Source organism: Schistocerca cancellata, chromosome 7, assembly GCF_023864275.1.
Source record: "Schistocerca cancellata isolate TAMUIC-IGC-003103 chromosome 7, iqSchCanc2.1, whole genome shotgun sequence".
NCBI classification, from domain to species: Eukaryota; Metazoa; Arthropoda; class Insecta; order Orthoptera; family Acrididae; genus Schistocerca; species Schistocerca cancellata.
Window position 1 is genome coordinate 1,376,873 of NC_064632.1, and position 12,298 is coordinate 1,389,170.

The window sequence follows — 12,298 nt, forward strand, 5'->3', positions numbered from 1 at the left end:
ATAGTGTATATTGACCCACGCACATTGACCCCTATCTCAATACTTCGAGCCATCATCATCCGTCACGAAGTAATACGGCGCTAAGGACCCTGGTTCACAGAGCTCAAGCATTTCCGGTCAAGGATAGTCTCGCTGAAGAATTGCAGCACCTACGACTAGTGTTCCGAAGGAAGTATTACTCACATTGTCAAACTGACGGGGAGTTTGCTGTCACAATCAAGAAGCCTAGGGAACGAGGTCGAAACTGAAACGAAGAAAGAGATGCCAATTATTTAACAATGAATTTCGCTATCAGCTGTGCAATGGATTTTTTTTTTTTTTACGACCAGTTTCGGCTTTCCATTACACCATCTTCAGGCCCCATAAGCATCTTTCGAAAATAAACGATATCGACATACTGGGACCATATGGTCCTGGATGTCGTGAATTCTAAACCGGACCCCAAGAGCTTCCTTCGAAGACTTGATTGCAACTGAGCACACCTGCGGTCTCGGACTCGTTAAATACTTGACCATCCGCTGTCCCATGTCCACAATGGATCAACGGAGATATACCAATAGTCGCTTACCTACTTCATGCTGGTTCCATACCTGAAAAGATCGGTTGACTCCTGCGGAAATATGGCATTCAGTATATTTCGCTCCCGTCCAGAAAGAAAGTCTGCAGGATTTCGCGGGTCATTGTCATTCAAGTTTTCCGAGTCGTTAATGCTGGCTCATGTTTCTCTTCAAATTTCTTCAATGCTCACGTTTCGATCCCTCTGCTGGGATCTTCTTCGTAAATCCACTGGTGTATTGGAACGCCTGGTCACTGCCGAAAGGCGGGAAACAACCGAGACGACACAACAATAATAAATCGCTCTGAGCATTATGGGACTTAACAGCTGTGGTCATCAGTCCCCTAGAACTTAGAACTACTTAAACCTAACTAATCTAAGGACACCACACACATCCATGCCCGAGGCAGGATTCGAACCTGCGACGTAGCGGTCGCGCGGTTCCAGACTGATGCGCCTAGAACTGCTCGGTCACCAAGACCGGCCAACAATAATAATAATTTCGTTCATGACTATGTATTACGTTATAATTGTTTTATTATTAGACACTGCTTATTTCGATGTGTTAACTGCCATGTTTGTATCTTTGATACGTAATTTCAATCGTCATGTATCTCTTACATCTGTTACGGCCGAAGAGGGCCGGGGAGGGAAGGACGTGGGAGCGAAGCAGTCGAGGAGGAGGTGCAGGAACTCAGGGAGGGAAGGAGAAAAATCTGCTGTGGGAGAAGGAGGGGAGAGGAAAAAGGGGGCCCTGGGGAGGGGGGGAACAAGGCCAGGATACAGATGGAAGGAAGGGTAGATGTCAAGGCGAAGTTCAACATCTGGGAGGGGAAGGTGCTGAAAATTGCCCTGATGAAGGAGATGGAGGATGTGGAGGAGGAGAAAGGGAGGGAGACAGTGATAGAGGTGCGGCAACGGGTGGGGGTTGGAGAGGAAGGAGGAAACCAGGGGGTGGGGGGGATCAAGTCTGCAGGCAGTGCAAAGGATGCGGAGATGTTGGAGGAAAAGGAGGAGGTGGGGAAGGGGATGAGGTCATACAGGAGTCGTGTGGGGGAAGGAAGGCAGATCCAGCTGTTACGCATGAATGGAACAGTTTAAAATTGGCCACAAAACCGTGACAGAGGAGCACCACTCGTGGCGTCTGGTAGCAGCAGTGACCTCGGCGCTGCAGGATACTATGCAGACTGTCAATCAGGTGTCTGTGCGACCGTGTTCTGCACGGAAGATGGCACTCCAGTGAACGGACAACCGCACCAGTGACGACTTCAGGTGAGCTATCAAACGGGTTAGTGCTTGCCGCGTAGTTCCACATCCATAGTCACAGGCGGTGCAATTCAGCACAGAGGAGAGCCTACCAGGCTCTCTGCGATGGACTGCCACAAGAAGAATGGAAGCAGGACAGTCGCAAATTGATGTGACCCGATTGCCTTTTGTGAATCGTTCTGTTGTTTCTCGGATGTGTCGACAGTATATTGAGAGCGAAACTTTATTCCGAAGACTAGGGCGGGGCCGACCACGTATGACATCAGAAAGAGAGGACCGTTTATCTGGCTGTAAGGGCGCGACGGTGCCGCCTTAGTAATGCACGGCAGCTGGCATCTGACCTATTGTATCGAGGTAAATGATGTACAGAAGGCTTCGGTAGATTGGCCTTTATTGTCGGAGACGTGCTGTTGCTGTATGTGTACTCTGACACGTCTTTACAGAAGGACACGTCTAGAGTTGAGTCGTTCGCATGCCACTTGGACGGTCGAGCAGTTGGGCAATGTTCCCTTCACAGGTGAGTCCCGATTTGGTCTGGAGAGTGATTCTCGGCGGATACGCATCTGGAGGGAACGTGGAACACGATTTCGGGAAGCAATCATTGTGTAAAGAGGCCGATATCGAGGAACATCGCTAATGGTGTGAGCAGGGATTATGCTGAAGGAACATCGCTAATGGTGTGAGTAGGGATTATGTTGACCACTCGAACATATCGTCGTGAAACTGTACGGACAAATTGGCAAGTTTTAATTGCTGTCAGACATCGTGACGAGATGTTGGGACCTCATGTGCGGTTACTGCGAGGTGCTGTGGGCCCAGAAATCGTATTACTGGAGGATAATGCTGGACCTCACAGAGCTCGGGCGGTTGACTTTTCCTTGGAAAAGAAAGGTACTGCGCGCGCAGCGTGACCCGCTCGCTCTCCCAATTTGAATCTCACAGAGCACATCTGGGGTGCACTTGGGAGGCGGGTCGCACCACGTCACCATCCACCGACCACTCTCCGAGACTTACGAGCAGCTCTGTGGGCAGAATGGGCTTTATTGCCTCAACATGAGATTGATGACATCATTCACAGCATGCCTTATCGTTGTCGCGTCTATATTGCTGTCTGAGGCAGTCAGACCCCACACTCAGCATATTAACCAGCTGTGTGCAAATCCACTAAGTTGGAAAAAACGAAGAAAATTTTTGTCTTCCGTTGTGCACGTTGCAGTTGTTTACGTTTTGTATTCTTTAAATTGTTTTTAGTTTATTATCACCTGTTTATATCGCTTTGTAGCGAATTAAACGCAACCTTGCAAAATTTCCACTTTTTGCTATAATTTTGGACATCAATGTATTTGTAGCCCTCTGCCGCTGGAGGTCTCCGAATTGTTGCGTGTAGCGTGGCGCAGCTACTTCGGTGCGTGAGAAGCAGCGTGTGCCATTATCGAGCTTAGAGTTCGAAGAGTCCGTCCAGCACGGCAGCGCCAGCCAGACCACACTGGAGGACTGCGGCGTCTGCAGCAGTCCGACGCCTTGGGCTCACCGTGGTCGATCATCCTCCATACACTTCCGACTCGGCCCCATCTAATTTTCATCTGTTTCCAGAACTTAAAGAGCACCTCCGAGGACTTCACCCTCATAGTGATGAAGCGCGGTGCAAGCAGATGTGAGGTCGTGGATCTGTCAAAAAAGGAAATATTCCACAGTGATGGCAGCAACAAACTGGTCCCTCCTTTGGAGAAATGTGTTCGTCGCGAAGATGTCCATGTTGAGAAGCAAATATGTAAACACGAAGAATAGAGACGCGTTTCATTCAATAAGCTTTAACGGTTTTCACATAAAAAAATCGGGTACGTTACTTTTCAGCACGCCCTCGTAATTACTTATCCAAGAAGACCGACGGCCCACAGTTGAGCAACTTCTCAAAAAATGTCGAGTAAGTGTTGACACATCGAATTCCGTCAGTCACAACAAACTTAATTAAGACTTATGCAATGAACGTTCCCAGGGACCTTACCGATCATCACAAAGAACAGATATTTCAGATCTGCACGGGGCTCAAAAATAATCTCCATAGCGAAGGGTTTGCAACTTTGGATGGCTCTGAGCACTATGGGACTTAACAATTGCAACTTTGGACTGCGTTTTCAAGTGTTATAAAATTGGGATACATCATTTTCAGCTGGAGTAGAAGCGTCAAAGCATGCAGTGAAACCAGTAATGAATCACCTTTCCGTGAGTAATCAAAAAGCAAACGTCATCTGGCAGGGTCGTGTTAACTGTCTTTCGTAGTGTCCACGGTCAGATTTTCTGTGAATTTTTTGAGGAGCAACGGTCAACAGCCTATACTACTGTGGACTTGGTCGACAACGAAGTGAAGCCCGCGCTCAAGAGGAAATATCGGGAATGGGACAGAAAAGGCGTGCTTCTTCTTCAAGGGAACGCTAGATCTCATACATCACAACGGTGAAAACTGTTGGAAAAGTAGACTGGGAACTCCTACCTCAGCCTCCTTGCAAACCCTTCAGATAGGTCCCATCTAAGAAACTGTCGTGTCATCAAGTATCATTTCAACGAAGAACTAAAGGAAACAGTATAAAAATGGCATCTAGATCGAGGTAAAGAATTCTTACTGAAGGGGTGAGACGACTCGGAAGAAGATGAGACGAGAGGATAAACGTTGGCAATGACTACGTGAAAAAATAGACAACAATTGTATTGGTTAAAAAAAAACAGTAGTTGCTGTACAGCTGTTTGTCTGTTTAATTAATGAAGTACCTAGTTGGACAAGACATTGGATTTTAACAGTCAAAAAGCATTCAGTTGAGTCACATTTCTGAGAATCTGTTCAATATCCTTAGACGTTTGCTAACAGTGTACAGTGTTGCACGCTTTCCGGCGATCTAGGGATATGGAACCTGTCCGCACCTACACCCACGGTTTGCAGGGTACTGTGCGTGAAAAGTACGAGCTGTGTTTCACATGCGCAGTACTTTCTATGAAAATACTGATTTATGAGCGGTTATCATTTCCGTTAAGACAAACGCTGCTCTCTTCTCTTTCAAAAAATGGTTCAAATGGCTCTGAGCACTATGGGACTTAACATCTGAGGTCATCACTTCCCTAGAACGTAGAACTACTTAAACCTAACTAATCTAAGGACATCACACACATCCATGCCCGAGGCAGGATTCGAACCTGCGACCGTAGCGGTCACGCGGTTGCAGACTGAAGCGCCTAGAACCGCTCAGCCACACCTGCCGGCTCTCTTCTCTTTGTCCAGGGGTATCACTCCAACAGCACGGTTGGAAACGCTTAGTCGACTCTGAAAGATTCGAAGAGGGATGAACTTCAAATTACAGCTTTTAGGCGGTCTGTGAAGACCATAAAAATGTCTTTATTCACTGAGGTGACGAAAGTCACGGGATAGCATCGTGGACACGAGCTCTGGCAGGGCACCTCACTGGTGGAGCTGTCATTCGTGGTGAGGTGAGGTGATTCGTGTGAAAAGCCTTCCGAAGTGATTATGGTCGCACGACGGCAATTACCAGTCTCTGAAAGCGGAGTGCTAGTTGGGGCCAGGTGCATGGGGCACTCCATTTCGGAAACTGTTAAGGAAATCAATGTTCCGTGTTCCACAGTGTCAACGGTGTCGCCAGGGACAACGTAGTGACCGACGGCCATCACTGAACCACCGAGAGCAGCGGCGTCTGCGTAGAGCTGTCAGTGCCAACAGGCAAGCGGCACCGCGTGAAACAACTGCAGAAATCAACGTGGGACGCACGGTGAACTTATCCGCTAGGACAGTCCGGCGGAATTTGGTCTAAATGGAGTGTAGCAGTAGACGCCCGACTCGAGTGCTTCTGCCAACAGCACAACGTCCCCCGCAGCGCCTTTCCAGGGCTCGTCACCATACCAGTTGGCGACTGGTCTGACGAGTACCGATTTCAGCTGGCAAGAGTCGATGGTGGGGTTCGGGTGTGGCGCAGACCTCACGAAGCCACAGATCCACACTGTCGACGAGGCACTGGGCAAGCTGGTGGTGGCTACACAACGATGTGGCCTGTGTTTATATGAAAGCCTATCACTGACTGCAAATGCTTGTATTCGGCTACTTAGACAACATTTGCAGCAAACTACGATGAAATATTTATTGATGACAAAGCGCTCTGTCACCAGGCCACAATTGTTGGCGATATATTTGAAAAACATTCTCGACAATTCGTGACAATGGTTTGGCCACGCAGATCGCCCGACATGAATACCATCGAACAATTACGGGACATAATCGAGAGGTCAGTTCGCGCCCAAAATCCTGCACCAGCAACCCTTTCGCAGTTACGGGCAGCTGTACACGCAGTATGGCTCAGTATTCCTGCAGGGGACTTCCAACAACTCACTCAGTCCGTGACACGTCGGCTTGCTGCAGTGCGACGGGCAAAAGGGGGTCCGGCACGATATCACGACTTTTTCACCTCAGCGTGGGAGAATATTTTCCGGACTACATCTTTTAACGTTCCGCGAAATCTTCAACAAGTCGTGCGCTTCGCTAAAGAGTGAAATCGTGCACCTGCTGTTCCCTTCTTTCCGTGTCCCAAAACACCCGCGAACGCAGACGTGTAATCTACGAACAACGTCAGCGCTGATAAGGTGAAGGACTGAAAAGTGACAGAACAAATTTGTTTATGCTTCACGTTACGTATTAGCTCACACAGGTTGCCTGCGACTCTGACGTCAGAACACAGCAGCTCGTAATAACAGCACGAGACATTCTGGGCCCTCGCTTGTGTTACTCGGTAGCTATCTACGGATCAAACAGCTCCAGTACGAACGAGTTTCGTCTCCTGCCTCGTTCACAGGTCGTGTAGGAGACAGTAACGCATTTTATCTTCTGTACTTGCACTTATACGCCCGGTTTCACCATACCCGATATGTGTGTACAAAAAGTGGAACTTCCTGAGACTCCTGCATGAAAACAGCTTGTCAGGATAAAAGAAGCCCTTAGCGTGTAGCCCTTAACCCTCCTAGTAAATTGCGACTTTTAATGTTTCCTACAGCACTCTTATACCAATCAAATTAACTGACATTTCACGCGGTTATCCTCTGAATTTGCACTATCCCCACTCTTTCCACCTTGGTGAGGTCCCCAGACGTGTGAACAGGACACAGAGATAAAGCGCACGAGAGACACTAGGTTTTAGCGATGTAAGTAACACCACTTAAATACAACGTTAATATTACATGAATTGCATTTTCAGATCGCATGAGAAGTTTAGAGAAGGTCATTATCTTGCTGTGGATTTAAATAACTGATAATGACCACTAACGATGACAGAAATAAAAAGAGGGAGCCAAAGTTATTGTGTAGTTTCAGCAATGTGATTCTTCCTTTTACCAAGCTTTTTCATTTTTAATATGAGAATGATAGTGAACAATTACAATGTATACAACGCTGGAAATATTCAGTCTTTTTTGCATCTTTACAGCATTAAGAATAAAAACAACTTTTTGTGTTTTATTCTACATCTACATAAAAATTCCGTCTGCCACTGCACTGTAAATGGTGTAGAATATTTTGAATGGTTGGCTGTCCCCAACCTTTCCCGTTTCACTTACGAATGGGTCAAGGAATAAACGAATGTATTTCTGTCTACTTCTTTCACGTACTAAGGTGCACAACGCTTACAACATCAGCACCTTAATGGCGGCGTTGGTCTTTCCGTATTTTCCTTGATCGTCCGGATGGCCTTCATTCTAATGGCTGATGTATTATGTACTTTTGGGAATGCGAATATTGGTATGAGCTATTCACAGTAGTTAGTCTATTTGTTTATCTCTATAGCTATCTCCTTTTTACTGTTATTTCCCCATCTCTACTTCTATGCCATACTGTCCCCTTAAAAAATATAATTTTCGCTGTCTGTTAATCACTGTCTTTCTCTTTAGTTAGAAACCATTCCCCACTTTCAAGGTCCAACTTGCGTTGCAGAACGTCTCCCCGTTATATTGACAACTGATAATACAGTTCAATACAATAAAATACAATAATCAGTTCAGAAATCCTTAGCAGTTTCTCTCGACATTTTATGCACTTAATTATTTACACGAATTTGCAACTGGATTAAAAACATGTAAAAGAGTCTGTACACCTTTAAGTTCTTCTCCGATGCCGCGCGGGGTAGCCGCGGGGTGTAAGGCGCCTTGGCACGGTCCGTGCGGCGCCCCCCGTCGGAGGTTCGAGTCCTCCTTCGGTCATGGGAGTGTGTGTGTTGTCCTTGGCGTAAGTTAGTTTAAATTAGGTTACGCAGTGTGTAGGCTTAGGGACCGATGACCTCAGCAGTTTGCCCCCATAAGATCTTACCACAAATTTCCAAATTTCTTCTCCTATAACAGCAACGTTATGGGAGCCGGCAGGAGAAAGAACAGTTCTAGAAGATCTCGAAATATGGCATTTGTACTCGTAGAAACAGGCCGATGTGTGCAGCCCAAGAAGCTATGGTGTACTACACGCACTTAGCGGAGCCAGTGTATGAACTGCATCTCCATCTGCACGTATACCCCGCAAACCAACTCTCTGCATGTGTCGAACGTACTTTGTTTACCATAGTAGGGGGTAACTGCGTTCTTTGGCGCAGTTCAAGGCTATGTCCCAATTACCCTAACCTGCTTGCACTTTTAGGCAATTTCCCTAGGTCATAAACAGCTATGATGCAGCACAGGTGTCCTAAGACAGTACTAGCTTAAATGACGTCACAATATTACCCAATTGACAAAAATCTTTGGAGTCGTAAGGCTCTGGATTTGACCCCCAGCTAAAGAGACACTGACAGTAAGAAAATCGCATCACCAAGAAGGAGTTGTGTGACATAAACGAAAGTTGGTAGATGTGCTTCTATCTCTGAAAGACGATGTCTATTCAGATATCGCGTCAGTCGCATAAGAGTGGCGCTAGTAGCGCCACTATGAGGAAACAAACCAGTTTGCTCTAAACACACGCTGAAATGGTAGTGAGCGTTAGTTGCCTCTGAGACCGGACGTGGTGCGTTGGTATTAGTCAAGAGTGCCTTTAAGGCGACAAAGGCAGGGCTATCAGCACTTCACTGATTTTGAAGGAAGTCGTGTGATAGCGGTACAAGAAGTTTCACGTTCCTCTATGACATTACAGATAGACTTGGCAGGAATGCAGCCGCTGCACAAGACTGTTGGCAGCGGTGGTCACCAGGACGTGCTGTCTCCAGAAGACCGGACAGCCAGTTGGCACTGCCGACAGGGAAGGCCATCGTGTTCGACGCATCCTACTGCATGTGCAGCAGCAGTCTGAGCAGCAGTTGACATCGTATTGACACAGTGAACTGTTAGAAATCGGTTACTTCCAAGACAGCTCCGCGCCGGACACCCTGCGGCGTGCGTTCCACTGACCCCTAGCCACAGCCACTAGCGACCTCAGTGGTGTCGACCGAGAACTCACTGGAGGGCAGGATAGAAATCTGTTGTGTTTTCTGGTGAAAGCTGGCTCTGCCTCGGTACAGCGGAGACAGTTAAAATGTGTCTTCTGTACCGAACACACACGATGAATGTACGTACGAGTGCAGGCTGTTGACGCATGGTTGACGACATTTCGAAGCTCGGGTCTGGCCGTGGGTCGTGTTTGGACAACGTAATGGCAAGGCGACCGTTTGCGATATGCGGGAAATCTGGGTTCGAGTACCGGTCCAGCACGTACTCTCACTGTCGTCATTCGATTATACAGCTGAAGGGTGCCCATATTGACAACTGTGAATAAATTTCATGTATTCCGTAACGGCTGTAGTCGCCACAGTGCCTGTTCCTTCGCACATGTATACATATTCCATCGTAATTCTGAAGAACATAGGCACTGCAACATCGTACATTACGTAACAGGAACATGTGGACTCTAAATAGGTCCAATATACACGTAGCTACATAAACTGTTTTTGGAAACTGTAAAGAAATCCTCCCCAACTCCAGGGCAACAAATTCTTTATTAAAGACTGAAGCTCGTTTGAAATTTGTCTTGGCCGTCAATTGTCTCGCACCACAACATCCATCCATGGACACATTACGGAAGACCTCTTCTTAATACTTAAATCAATCTATTCCTTCAATCAGGTAGACTGATCGAATTTATAATGCAGTGAACTAAAGTTCACTCCCAGTTGAGTTACACTCACAGATTTGGAGATTCCTTAAGTTTCTTATTATGTACGATGTACGTTCTTTTCCCTTCGTTATTGGGCTATTTGCCTCTGCATGTATACGTACGTTCAAAAAATGTGCAGAATTGTTCAAGATGTCTACAATCAAATTTACATAATCGGTATTCCTATAAAGACCTTCAACATCTGTTAACAGCACCAGTGTTGCACGTGAGTTTTACAGTACTGCAGCACGTCAAAGCTCTGGTGTGGCATAGCAGAAGGCAGAACCCAGGTCATATGTTTCCATGCGTACATTCCAGAATTGTTCAGAGATGTCTACAAGTAAACTTACATCGGCATTCATACAAAGACCTTCGTACTCCCCTAAAACAAAGGTTCACTGGAGAGTGTGGATATGCTGAGCGACGTGGTTTCGCAGAGTACCTCTACCAAATCCAAAGATCCGTGTGGGCTGACTCCTTTCGTAGTTACAAGTTGAAATTTAGCATCACGAGGACGAGCAGCTCGAGTGAGGTAGATATCCTCACGACGCATGATTCCAGTTTCTACAGTGGTGCCTGCATGTATCTTAATGAGTCCAGGAAGCACAGTGTAACACGCGTCCTCATTTTTTGGCGCTCTCGGCTGTGACACAAACCTGGTCATTGCACAAACTGAATCCAGTCAAGAGCTCAACGAGGAAATGTGCATCATACGCACAGAAATTGTGGAAGGAAACGGGTATGTGCCAGAGAAGCTTTTAAATCAAAAAGCCTAGCCGAAAGCTGCTGGCATTCGTAAGTACAAACAGCAGTTAGTCTTGCTACAACTATTAGTAAGTCCCATTCAAATCAGATCTACAGGCCACATAAACATTTCTCAGCTTTGAACAGTTATTCAACTTAACGATGTTGTATATATGTTTCATAATTGACCGCAATCTCATTAATCATGGTACATTTATTTTTGTATATTTTTGCTGTTTATATCTTTGTAATAATTTTCACTTTGTAACAGTTCCGAACGAGGCTGTCATTCAGCAACCCTATATTAGTTTCAATATAAGATTAAACAGTCAAACGGTTGCACATAAACTTAGGTACATGGACCTAGTTTTCGACACATACTAGAGGTTTGCTCATCTGAATGAACAGTTGCTAAATCGTAAAATTACAGTGCTAAAAAGCAATAGTCAGAATTTTGAGCAGCTATGCTCACGTCAAAAAAGCTACAACGTTTTGTTCTACTTTTGACTTGAACATGGTTGCTCAGAATTCTGACTGTTGCTTTTTACCAATGTAATTTTACGATTTAGCGACTGTTCATTCTGATGAAGAACCACCAGTATGTGTCGAAATCTAGGTCAATGTACCTAATGTTTATGGTCAACTGTTTGGCTGTTTAATCTTATATTGTAACGTATTTGTATTGTTCTGAACTAGTTGGTTTAGTCTTGCTGATTTATTCAGCTATTTATTGAAAGTCTTTCTCATTCGCACATGCTATGTTTTACACATGACCGTGTTTGATATAGTATTGTTATTTTATATATAATCTACACTTATATGGTGGCCATTTCCATTCTCTTAAATAGATCTCAGCTATATACACTACCGGCCATTAAAATCGCTACACCAAGAAGAAATGCATATGACAAACGGGTATTCATTGGACAAATATATTATACTAGAAGTGACACGTGATTACATTTTCACGCAATTTGGGTGCATAGATCCTGAGAAATCAGTACCCAGAACAACCACCTCTGGCCGTAATAATTCTTCCCGCGAACCATACCCGACTGGAACAGGAAAGGGAGGTAATGACAGTGGCACCTAAAGTGCCCTCTGCCACACATCGTCGGGTGGCTTGCGGAGTATAAATGTAGATGTGCATGTAGATGTAGATACGCCTGGGCATTGAGTCAAACAGAGCTTGGATGGCGTGTACATGTACAGCTGCCCATGCAGCTTCAACACGATATCACAGTTCATCAAGAGTAGTGACTGGCGTATTGTGACGAGCAAGTTGCTCGTCCATCATTGACCAGACGTTTTGAATTGGTGAGAGATCTGGAGAATGTGCTGGCCAGGGCAGCAGTCGAACATTTTCTGTATCCAGAAAGGCCCGTACAGGACCTGCAACATGCGGTCATGCATTATACTGCTGAAATGTAGGGTTTCGCAGGGATCAAATGAAGGGAAGAGCAACGGGTCGTAACACATCTGAAATGTAACGTCCACTGTTCAAAGTGCCGCCAATGCCAACAAGAGGTGACCGAGACATGTAACCAATGGCACCCCATACCATCACGCCGGGTGATCGCCAG